This window comes from Mobula hypostoma, chromosome 5 (assembly GCF_963921235.1).
Source record: "Mobula hypostoma chromosome 5, sMobHyp1.1, whole genome shotgun sequence".
Taxonomy (NCBI): domain Eukaryota; kingdom Metazoa; phylum Chordata; class Chondrichthyes; order Myliobatiformes; family Myliobatidae; genus Mobula; species Mobula hypostoma.
In genome coordinates this window covers 167,118,533-167,131,070 of record NC_086101.1, presented here as the reverse complement: position 1 = coordinate 167,131,070, position 12,538 = coordinate 167,118,533, and the positions used below count along the sequence as shown (strand labels likewise).

The 12,538-nt window shown below is 42.3% G+C and overlaps 1 long non-coding RNA gene across 2 annotated transcripts in view; it reads left to right on the top strand.

Annotated features, from left to right (window-relative positions):
* Positions 1 to 10,090, top strand: part of LOC134346342 (uncharacterized) — a 66,317-nt gene extending 56,227 nt beyond the window's left edge. The window contains exons 1-3 of one of the 2 annotated variants that reach the window (XR_010017911.1): positions 5,619 to 5,962; positions 8,686 to 8,745; positions 9,782 to 10,090. This is a non-coding gene — a long non-coding RNA (uncharacterized LOC134346342). Of the gene's footprint in view, positions 1 to 5,618; positions 5,963 to 8,685; positions 8,746 to 9,781 lie in introns of those variants that run through there. The other variant, XR_010017912.1, reaches the window with a different exon arrangement.
* Positions 10,091 to 12,538: the final 2,448 nt, after the last annotated feature.

Here is a 12,538-nt window from a genome sequence, read left to right as displayed (position 1 = left end):
TTCACCAGCAACTTTGTTGTGTTGCACAAACAAGAAATGTTGGCAGACCGAGAACTGCTTTGTCCCTTTGTCTTGGATGGACATTTTGGAGGTTAAAATCCACCTTGACAGCTGAGAGGCTAAGTCTTCAGTAAAATGCTAAAGGAGTGCTATTTGTCAGATGTGCTGTGTGTCCCTGCGTGTAGTTCATGAAAAGACACAACAGACTATGAAAGGTTAGGGCATCAAAGCATTTGGCAAGAAGGCAGGTGTATGGGTTGAGTGGGATCCAGGACCACCCATGGTGGAATGGCGGAGTAGACTTGATGGGCTGAATGGCCTAATTCTATTCCTATGTCTTATGGTCTTATGGCTACCCATGCAGGCAGAGCAAGTGCCTCACCTGTCCACAGACCTCCTCCCTCACTACCATTCAGGGCCCCAAACAACCCTTCCCCTGTGAGTCTTTTGGGGTCATCTACTTTATCCGATGCTCCCGGTGTGGCCTCCTGTATATCAGTGAGACCCGATGTAGATTGGGAGACCACTTCGCTGAGCACCTACGCTCCATCCGCCAGCAAAAACAGGATCTCTCAGTGGCCACCTACTCCAATTCTACTTCCCATTCCCATTCTGACATGTCAGTCCATGGCCTGCATTACTGCTGTGATGAGGCCACATGGGTTGGAAGAGCAACAGCTTGTATTCCATCTGGGTAGCCTCCAACCTGATGGTATGAACATCGATTTTTCAAACTTCCGGTAATTGTTCCCCCCGCCCCCCCACCATTCCCTATTCCTGTTTCTCTGTCTCACCCCATCTCCTTACCTGCTAAAGACCTCCCTTTCTTCCATGGTCTTCTACCCTCTCCTATCAGATTCCCCCATCTCCAGCCCTCTATCTCTTTCACCTGTTAGCTTCCAAGGTCTTTATTTCATTGCTCCCTCCGTCCTGGTTCCACCTACCACCTACCACCTTGTACTTCTCCCCCCCCCCCCCATCTTCTTGCTCTGACTTCTCATCTGTTTTTCCAGTCCTGATGAAGGGTCTCGGCCCGCAAGTTTGACTGATTATTCTTTTCTATTAGTGCTGCCCGGCCTGCTGAGTTCCTCCAGCATTCTGTGTGTGTTGCTTGGTTTTTTAGCATCTGCAGATTCTCTCGTCTTTGTGCTAAGTCTACGAAAGGGTAAGTTCTCCAGTAATGAATTATTTTGAACTGGGACATATGAATCAAAGATCAAGGTGCAAAATCTATGTCCATATCAAATTATCTGATTCACCTGTGGAGAGACAGAGATGATACTCTATGACCCCAGGTCTCACTTCAGTGACCTGTCTTGGGAAGGGCATGGGCAGACACCAGGTGAACGTTATATCATTCACAGTTTTGAGGGCCGTCCCTCCAACATGCAGAATTAACCAATGCTGACTCATTTCCCCACCTACTGACACCCAATACCCTGATCTCTCAGGAAGAATGACATTTTCAAAGGATCATACTTTGAGTGAATAATGACAGCATTCAATTTTCAAAGAAAGAACTAATATTTCTCCCCCTAGAGTAGGTGAGTTGTAGAATATGATGGAAGTTGATGGGAATGTGGAGAAAATAATATGGGTTAGGGCAAAAGATTAGAGTAAAATTGGCGCTTTTTGGTTGGCACCGATTTAGTGAGCTGAAGGGTCTTTTTCCATTCTGCATTTTCTCTATAGCTTCCTCTATAGCTCTATGATTCTTAAGTAGTATGTTTTATGCCCTACAGATGTTATAGAACATTTCATAAGCAAGCAGTTCCTTTTTAAAATCTCTCTTTGCACAGATATACCAACCTCTGCACAAAGCAAGATGCCACAAGCATTAGCAGCAGAAATAAATGGCACTGTCAGTCAAGGGTTAACTATCAGCCACAATCCAGGAAGAAACCCTTTCTCGTATTTGAAAAATTATATTGTACATTTCTATATACGACTCAAAAGGCTTTGTTTTGCAAATAAGCTTGCAAAGTTTTCATATTTGGATTATTTACAAAGCAGAACATTACACCTATGTTGTCTCTTAAGGTTCTGCTACAGACTGGATGCTTTGGTAATTGTTATTTTGTTATAAAACTGGTTATTCCATTCAAGAAGTGCTTGCAAACATAGGTTTTCAGAGTACAAGAAGTTGATGTATAGGGATCAATGTACTTCTGACAGACTGCCCTCTGACAGATGAGCAACTTTTTAGCAGATTCTCTGAATCTGAAACAGGTTTATTTTCACTGACATGTGTCATGAAATTTGTTGTTTTGTATCAGCAGTACAGTGCAATACAGAAAATATACTGTAAATTACAAGATATACAAATTACTAGATATACAAAAAGTAATCAGTGCTAAAATATTGAGGTAATGCTTATGGGTTTATTGTCTATTCAAAAATCTGATGGCAGAAGGGAAGAAGCTGTTCCTAAAACATTGTGTGTGCATGCCTTCAGGCTCTTGTACCTCTTCTCTGACGTAGTAATGAGAAGAGAGCATGGGGGTGGGAGTCCTTCATGATGGATGCCCGCCCTTTTGAGACATCACCTTTTGAAGATGTCCTCGATGGTGAGGAGGCTAGTGTCCATGATGGAGCTCGCTGAGTTCACAATGCTCGGCAGACTTTTCTCATCCTCTGCAGTGGCCCCTCTGTACCATGCAATGAAAGTTTTAGCTGAGACTCACACTCTCTGATGGGTAGTGTTTAATCTGCTAAATGCCCGGTCCCAACAAGAGGACAAAGAACTTGCATTCTGGTGCCATCACCTGCTTATGATTTACTTCCCTGCTTGAGTTTCAGTCTACCATCTTCCAACATTAACACAGAAAACCTTTCCAGAAGCATTGCGAGACTTCAACCAGGATTACGCAACATTCTAAAAGGGGCCAAGGGCATTTAGTTCTGGAAGATTTAAACACAGCCTGATGGTTGGCTCACTTGAACCTCTCCATTTATATAAAACAGAGCAATTTAAAACCACAGGAAATTTGCTACAGAAGCAATATACATTGAAAGTGACTATAAGATTAACTGAAGGAATTAATTTTTTTTTAATTTTATTTTTATTTGGATAAGGAATTCACAATTATGTACTTTTTTCACACATATAACCTTTCCCATTTTTTTATATGTATAAAACTACAATCTCTTGGGTACCCAGAATGTGCAGCCTCTTGCCTGAGACATGAAGTGTGGCTGTGTTGAGTTTCATTCTGATGTGTCACGGCGCATGCTCTAAAAGAGAGGCTCCGCAACAGCTCGTGTTCTAGCCCGCTGAGACAAGCAAAGGCCCCGCTGTCTCTGGGGCTGGGAAGATTACAGCAAATGCAGTAGTCGATGATTATATGATCGTACCAACGTAATCGCCATGGTGAGCGAAATGCTGTTGCAGCTCAGGGCATCCCAGTTCAGTGTTTAATTCCCGGCATCCTCTTTAAGAAAGTCTGTATGTTCTACCCTTGCACGCATAGGTTTCCTCACAGAGTCCAAAGACAGAACAGTTCGTAGGTTAATTAGTCATTGTAAATTGCTCTGTGATGAGGCTAGGGTTAAGTCCGTGGGTGTGCTGAATGGTGCAGCTAGTTGGGCCAGGAGAGCTTGTTCTACGCTGTAATCAAATTAATTAATTAGCAGACGTTTTACCTAAAATTTTACCTTCATTATTATTAATAATCCAAATTTATTATCTTTAACCTAAATACAAACAAAAACACTATTCTTCGTGTTAAAATCAATTTGTTCTCCTTTACACTTGTATACTGATGAATGACAATAAACAATAGTGAATGTTGGATCTTGAAAGCAAAGACTTTCTGTAAAGTTATGTTTGAGATCCAAAAAAAACATCAAAAATGTTTTGGTGATTCACACAATACCCTTCTTCTAAATGCATTTTTCTGTTCTCCACTGTGAATCTAATCTCAATGTACACTCAGTCGGCACTTTATTAGGTGTACCTGTATGCCTGAGTGTAAATGCAAATATCTAATCAGGCAAGCGTCTGGCAGTAACTCTCTGCATAAATGCATGCAGACATGGTCGAAAGGTTCAGTTGTTATTCAGACCAAACATCAGAATGGGGAAGAAACTTGATCTGACCGTGGAATAATTGTTGGTGCTGGAAACTGCTGATCTGGGATTTTTACGCACAACAGTTTCCAGAGTTTATGAGGAATGGTGTGAAAAATCAATAGCATTCAGTGAGCAGCAGTGCTGTAGGTGAAAATGCCTTGTTAATGAGGGAGATGAGAGGAAAATGACCAGACTGGTTCAAGCTGACAGGAAGGTGACGGCAATACAAATAACTGTGCATTATAACAGTGATGTGCAAAAGAACATCTCTGAATGCACTACACGTCGAATCGTGAAGTGGATGAGCTAAAGCAGCAGAAGGTGAACATTCATTCAGAGGCCACTTTATCAATACAGGAGGTCAGACAGACTGAAAGACAGGGTGTCAGTCAGAACAAGAGGCGATTTTGCTCATTCTCTGCGATGGTCATCTCCAAGGCGCTGAGGTTATGAAGACTGCCCCGGCTGCTGTGCTCCGTGCCTGCTAATATGATGAACTGATCAGCGAGGCTTTGGGCCTGCAGGCTGCTGTGTGATTCAGATCCGAGGATTCAATTTTGGCTCAGAATGCTGTTGTTGTTATTCGCTTCAGTGGTTTGCATGATTGGTCTTTGATTTTCATTCTTTCTTTCATTGGGTTCTTTTAGGTTTCTTGCTTTGTGGCTACCTGGGATCAAGCTAATCTCACGGTTGTATTATTTATACATTCTTTGATAATAAATGAATCTTAAAGAGGTGGCCACTGAGTGTCTATAGTTTTGTTATACACTTTGCCATTTCAATGGAGAAGTGTTTTACCCGGGCTGATCTGTATGAAAAGCATACATTAACGTCAGTGCTAGAGTTCAGTGCCCCAATGTTGAGGTGAATGTGTTTGGGTGTGGAACAATTTGTACTGATCTTTTTGCAGATTTCCCAATTTTATTTTTGTGTCTGCAGCTCCCTTCTCCAGAACTTCAGGTGGGAGGAGATTATTCCACTCTCCTGACTCTCTCTGTACTAAATATCATGTGAATTAAGTTCATGTGGCCAAACCTCAAAAACTTAGTGGTGAGAGGAGGAGGAGGAGGAGAGTTGCCTGAAAATAGTTTTAAATTCAAAGGTAATTAAGTGTCAGAGTCAATGTTTATGAAGCATCAATGCCACTCAACTCTTTTGAATAAATTTCTCTTCAGCTTCTCACTTCCAGAGCTTGAGCAATTCTAGCTCTGTACCTCCCCTGTTTAAAGGGGAGTGTTAAAAAAACCTGAAGGATAGAACTCAACAGTTGGTCAAGTTCATGGCACTGTTCAGTGTTTATGCTTCAAAACTGCACTCCTCGTGTGATTGGACTGGCCTAGTTGCAGTTCAAAAGTTTACATTTGAAAATGAAATGAGCCTCTTTTAGCCTGGCTGGATTTTACTCATGAATATCTTACAAAGGAGCTCAAATTTCATTGTGAACGCTATAGGGAATACCATCCTAAATCGCTTCAATGATGAACACACAATAAGTTAGGTATTAGTTGCAACTCAGAACTCTACCTCTGAACCAGCGGACAGTTGATTTAGTGTCCCCTTCATGAACAAATATCCAATGCAGTACTGAGAGAGCACATGTTTAAAGAAAATATCTCTGACTTCAGGATTGGCGGAATCAAATGGGAACTCAGTAGATTTTAATTAGCCACTCGCCCAAATATAATTTTAGTGATCAGATTGGGGGATGCATGGGTTAGATGATGCCACCACATCAAGAAGGCAACGTCTATCATCAGAGATCTCCACCATGTCATCCTCTCACAGCAGGAGGTACAGAAGCCTGAAGTCCCACACCACCTGGTTCAGGAACAGCTACTTCCCTTCAACCACTCAGTTCTTGAACCAACTGGCACAGCCCTCATCACTACAGGTTAGCAAACCTATGCCAACTGTGATCACGTTGCACCAATTATTTTTGTTCTTTCTTGTAGAAGTTGTGTATAACTTAAGTTTTCCTTGTCAATGCTGCTTATATGATGGTATATCCCTGTAATGCTACAGCATATAAATCTTTCATTGTGTGAAAATCAACATGTCCTTGTACATTTGACAATAAGCTTGGCTTTGGCATTGATTAGGATTGGCGGCGGGTGTTAGATCAGGTTGGCGATTGGTGAGAGCAGACTGGCGATGTAACTGGTTCTACCTAAAACCTAAATAAGTCACATGGGAAGGGGGTGAGGGAATCATCAGAGGATCAGATCTGTGAGGGAGCTGGAGGGTGGGAAACTCAGGAACTCAGATCATTGGTGGTCAGAGCCTTGGAGAAATCAGGGTGATGATAGAAATGCATACACATCTGATGATAGATACACAGATGGCAGATACGCTGAATGATTTGAAACGAACGGAGAAAGCTTATATCGCCATTCCACATCATTCAAAGTTTATCTTTAAATCACACATTCTTTTTTACAAAAAGGGTGTCAGAATTAAGATGGATTGTTTACAGGTCAGTTTGAGCTCTGTTGTAGAAAAAGTCGAGGAATATTCATTGTCTGGCGGAGGAGCGGAGTAATGATGGCGTTAAACGGTGACTTCTTTGCTTGCATCTTCAGAAACAGCTCTATTTCCATCGTTAATATCTTTATTTTGCCCTTTCAGGGTTCTTTTGAAGACCCTGACCCGGAGTTACATGCTGACTATGGTTCTTTGCGGGAACGGGACCTACTCTCTGGGTTTCATAACCGGCTGTTGTTGTTCAGCACGCCAAGGCCTAAGAGTCTGGCTCGGATTTGAAAACCTAGGATCTCGGGGCTCCGGAGACGGGTGAATTGAGGGTCGGTGTCACAGCAGGAGACCCCTGTGTTGTCGGGGGAGCCGGAATATCTACGGCTGTGTGCCCAGACCTTTAGGCACAGAGCTCAAAAAAACCGATGTAACAGACTTTTAACATCGCAAACCAGCGAGTTGTTTGTTATGTCTCCCCGCTTGCTGGGAAAACGGAGACACCGCTTTCTCCCTTATTAGATTAGATTAGATTAGACTCAACTTTATTGTCATTGTGCTGAGTACAGATACAGGTATTAGGGAGAGAGAGAACCTGTGGTATGTTGTATACCAGGTGAAATGCAAAGTCTTTGGGGTAACTGCAAGTCTGTGTCTTTGCTGTTGCTTTGTTCACGCTTGAGTGCTCGGTAGCGGGTGCCGATGCTGTTTTTTGCTGGTGGGGGGAGGGAGATTGTGGCTCGCTGCTGCTTACGCACGGGAGGGAGGGGAGCTAGGCGGGACTTTGGGGTTCTAACATTTGACTGTTGTTCATTCTTTGGGGCACTCCTGTTTTCATGGATGGTTGTGAAGAAAAAGCATTTCAGGATGTATATTGTATACATTTCTCTGACATTAAATTGGACCTTTAAAGATAAAATTATTAAACATCTACATAGGAATAAAATAGTTAAAAGCATCCAACGTAGAGGCAGAAGGAACAGTCCTGGTGCAAGGTTTTTTGACCTAAAGTGTTAACAATTCCTTTCTTCTCACAGATGTTGCTCAACCCACTGAATTCCTCAGGCAGATTGATTGTTGCATTTGATAAAGGACAATTATGCCTAACTAACATATAGGGGTTCTTTGAGAAAGTGTCAGGTAATGGTGGATGGAATTTATAGTGAATGTGGTGTACATACACTTTCAGAGCTTTCTTTATTAAGCATAATACAAGATATTGGGGATATTATGATGTGTATGGAAAACGAGGTTGAAGTTGTGAAATTGGATGAAATTGGAGGAGGGAGAGGATTGATGCTGCATGTGTGTGTGGGGCGGCAGGGGGTCTTGAGGTTTTCTGTCGTTCGTTCTTTGCAGCTTTTCTTCTGTTTCGAGGATATCTGTGGAGAGTAAGAATCCCAGGTTGTATACTGCACACATTCTCTGATATTAAATGGAACCATTGAACCATTGAATTTCTACTTCCCTGAGAGAATGAATTGGCCATTTGACCCTTATTTCTACTGCTCAATTCAATCAGATCACAGTTGGATTTTGTTCCTCAATTTTACTCCCTAGTTCAAAAACAAAATCTGCTTTGTGGGGAAAAAAAAGCAACTGCAGCTGAGGGAAATCTAAAATTAAAACAGAAAATGCTGGAAATAGCCAGCAGGTCAAGCTGCATCTGTAAGAAGAAAAACAAAGTTAATATTTCAGGTTGAAGACCCTTGCCAGAACTGATGAAGGAGGCAAAAGAAGCTGTTGAGCTCTGGGAGGGTGGAAAAGGGGATGAGTCTCATAGGGTAAAACCGGGTGATCATGATGAATAGCTGTAAACAGGCTTACCTGGTTCAGTAAGTGAATGGGAGAAGTCAGAGGGGGAGAATATGGACATAAGAATGTGGACAAAAGAATATCACAGCCGTGACGTGCAGAGCAGGAAGGAGTGCCCGGGAGGTCAAGCTAGGTAGGTTCTGCACTCGCTATGGAAATAAAAGGATGGCTATTTTACCTTCCATCTTGGCACACTATAGCTTTTTGAGCTTAATATTAAATTCTCCAACTTCGCCGAACTTGCTCTCTCTCTGCATCAATTGTCCGTTTGTGATTTTTGCTCAGCTTGTCTGTTGTTTCACTTCCCTTTTCTCCACAATTATTTTGCAGAAAACACTGGGCTACCTAGAAGTTGAGGAAAATTAAGAAAAATGAACATTAAGCAAGAGAGTAAGTTCAAAGTTTGCCAAAGCACGTGACAGATGTTGTGATGCAAGAAAGCTCCTGGGTGATCTGCATTAGCTTGCATGTTGATTCCTGTCTGAAGCCAGGGCTGAATGCAATGGTTAATTATTGGAGGCAAGGAACACAGCAACTAAATACTGCGAAGTTAATAATAGACTAAACACAATTTTAAATATATTTCTGGAAGTGTACATCTTGTTACAGTAATTATATTGTAATTCTAATTGTAAATACATTGGGGAAATGTCATGGGTTACATCTTCTGTCCAATCTCATGTGTGTACACAGCTGACTTTACAATTAGCTAATGGGTGACCACAGGAAAATGTGGGTGTCTGATTCCAGAAAACGTGGCAGGGTCAGCCTGGTCAGGACTTTAAAACCTCAGACTGGGAGAAATCAGAGGAAAACGCTTATCATGACAATTTAGTCCACCAAATGTATGTTGAACCCCCAGTGTAGTAACCCAACTTATCCCATTCTCCTTGTTTTTACCTCCCTACACCCCTGCAATCTACTCTGTCTCACATAATTTAACTTCAATTTTCCTATCATTAATTAAGAGGTAATTGATGCCTGAACTGAGGGGTAATTGACAATACCCAATTAATCTTCCAACATAGCTTTGAAAGGTGGGGGCTCTGGGTGGGGGGAGGGTGCTGAGAAAACAGAGCATCTGATCACAGGCAGAACATACAAACTCTACAGAGACAGCTCCAGAGATTGTGAGTAAGACTGGATCCCCTGAGTTACGAGGCAGCAACATTAGCAGTTGTATTCTGAGATGCCCTAACCTCTGGAATGCTCCTCAGTTAAAGCGCTCCAGGCAAAGTCTCCTATGACAGTATAACTGCACGTCACATTCTACCACCATGGGACTAGACCAAACCGACACAGGGTCTCACTTACCTACCAGTTTGTGCTCCTCCCCTTCCCCCTCCCCCCACTTTTATTCTGGTTTCTGCTCCCTGCCTGATGAAGGGTCTTGTCCATGACCTTGATTGTTTATTTCCCTCCATAGATGCGGTCTGTGCCCTTCCAGCATTTCGTGTGTGATGCTCCAGATTTCCAGCATCTGCAGAATCTCTTGTGGATTCTCCCAGGAACTCTTTGGATTACCGATCTTAGTGAAGCTTGGACCTCTTCAGAGACCGTTTTCCTGTTTTTTCTCATTCCTTTATATAAACTATTCTCAAAATTGTAATTTAATCTTCATTGTCTGATCTTTAACAAAAGGAGATGCAAAATGCACTTATTTAATACTCCTTTATAACTAATATCGCCTGTGTGTTTTCACATCACTTTACAGTGAGGAGGAGAGCAGCATCAAAAATTGTCCATGGCACAGCACCATTGCTGGACCATCAGTCATGGCTGCTTATAGGGGAAAAGATCTGAGTGGAGATCAGGTTTCTACGATTGACTGGACAGCCCAAAGCATACCCTTTCTCTGATTCGGTCTTGGGTAGGACCCACTATAATCACAATAAGAATGCTTTCGTTCAGCAGATGTAAAGGTGTGAGGCACATTATCAGGCAAATTAGTTTAAGGATTTGCCCAAAAGCTCCCCAAACCCATCTGCTGTGTTATTCTTGGGTCTCTGTCAGGAAGCAGCCACACACCCCCACCTCCTCCACTCTCGGCCACTGTGGTATGACCCTACCTGATCCTACTTCTGTTCAAACTACCCTCCTGCCCTTCGGGAAAGGAGGATTGAAATGACAAATACCTCACTCCCACTCACGTAACATCAATTCAATGACACTCAACTTGACTCCAGGCATGGAGGTTTGGAATAGTGAAAGCAAATGGCTGAATTCCTCTGTTAAAATATAATTTTTTAATTCAGTTTTTTAGGATCTGAATAACACTGGCAAGGCATCCCCATTCCTTATTCCCCTGGAACTGAGTGGCTTGTAGCCCATTTCAGAGACCGCTAATGACTTATCAACATTGGTAGGTCAGCTAGGTCCATAGTGTGTCAGACAGCATTTGGTACCAGAATCTGGTAGCTTTGTATTAAACACCAGCACGTTCTTCATCTCCAGTTAAGCTACCTGAAATTAAATCCAACACCTGGCATGAAAGAATTTCACCATACTATCTGGGTTGTTACCCAGAACTCAGGGTTACTTGTCTGCTAACATTACTGCAGTGTCACTAACAAACCCAGCGGTATGCTTTGGCGAATGAAAGCAACTGTGGTCCATTGCAAATTGCCCTTGTTTGTGGGTAAGTGGTAGAATCTGGAGAAAGTTGGTGAGAATATGGGGAGAATAAAATGAGATTGATGTAAATGAGTACTTGAGGGTTTACCATGAGTTCGATGGGCCGAAGGGCGTGGTTTTATGCTGCATAATTCACCGACGTTATTTGTTTTCACCTCAGCCTCAACTAATTTACATTTTCATCCATAAATTTGATTCCTCTGGACATGCCTGTTGAAACATTAGTTAGTTTTCCATCCATCTTCCCAACACCCACCCCCCACCACTAAAAATTTATTGGAACTGAAATGCAGCTTTGTATTTGAGTTCCCAGGGAAGTAGGGGAAGTGAGTCCCACAGGCTGTGTGGTCTTTTCAAGCGTTGCCTTGATTTCATGCCATTCTACTTGCTCATAGTCAATATTCTCTTGCAATGGGAGTCATGGTGCTCCAATTCCCATGATCCTGTTTAATGTCATTTTGTACACTGAACAATGCCAGGATGGGCACAGGATTGTAATTTCTTGTAACGTGTTGTAACAGGATTGTAACGTGTTGTAACAGGATTGTAACTTGTAACGTGTTGTAACAGGATTGTAACGTGTTGTAACATGTTGTTGTTACTGGGCAAAATAATTGCACAGCACAGGAGATTTGTGCACACTGGTCACTACAAATTAGAGGGAACATTGCATGCAGCATAATCTCAATTTCCTCTATATTTATGGCTGAGGGGCATCTTACCCTTACTTGGGACGTGGCCCTGAAGCAAAGGTGTTAGAACTTTTACCTGAGGGATAGGTTGGTACTCACCATGCATGGCAGTTCATATATCTTTATGATATTGAAGAAGGCCATATGGCCCCTCATATGTCAACACATTTGAGTAATCCCATTCCTCCACTAATTTTCACGGCAGTCTATTTTTTCCACGTTCCCATCAGCCCTTTACAAATTCTACCATATACAAAGTAGGGGCAATTTACAGTAATCATTCAACCTTCCAACATACACACCTTCTGGATGTGGGAAGAAACCAGGGATTCTGGGAAAAACTCATGCATTTGCAGAGAGAGTGTACAAACTTCATACTGATATCATGGGAGGCCAGGACTGGATGTCGATCATGGAAACTTTGAGGTAACAGCTCTATCATCTGTACTACTGTGTCCTCTACTTTCATAATAAATGATAAAGCTGTTGGGTTGTGTTAAAAGAATTACAGAGAACCCAGAGAGTAGTACAGCATAGAACAAATTATATTAAGACCATGAAACATAGAAGCAGAATTAGGCCATTCGGCTTATCATTTCTGCTTCATCATTTCATCACAGCTGACCCATTATCCTTCTCAACCCCGTTCTCTTGCCTTTTCTCCGCAACCTTCGATGTCCTTAAAAATCAAGAACCTATCAGACCCCGTTGTAAATATACCCAATGATTTGACTTCCACAGCCATCAATGGCAATGAATTCCACAGGTTCGCCACCCGCTGGCTAAAGAAATTCCTCCTCGTGTACTGTAATGGGACATCCTTGTATTCTGAGGCTGTGCCCTCTAGTCCTAGACTC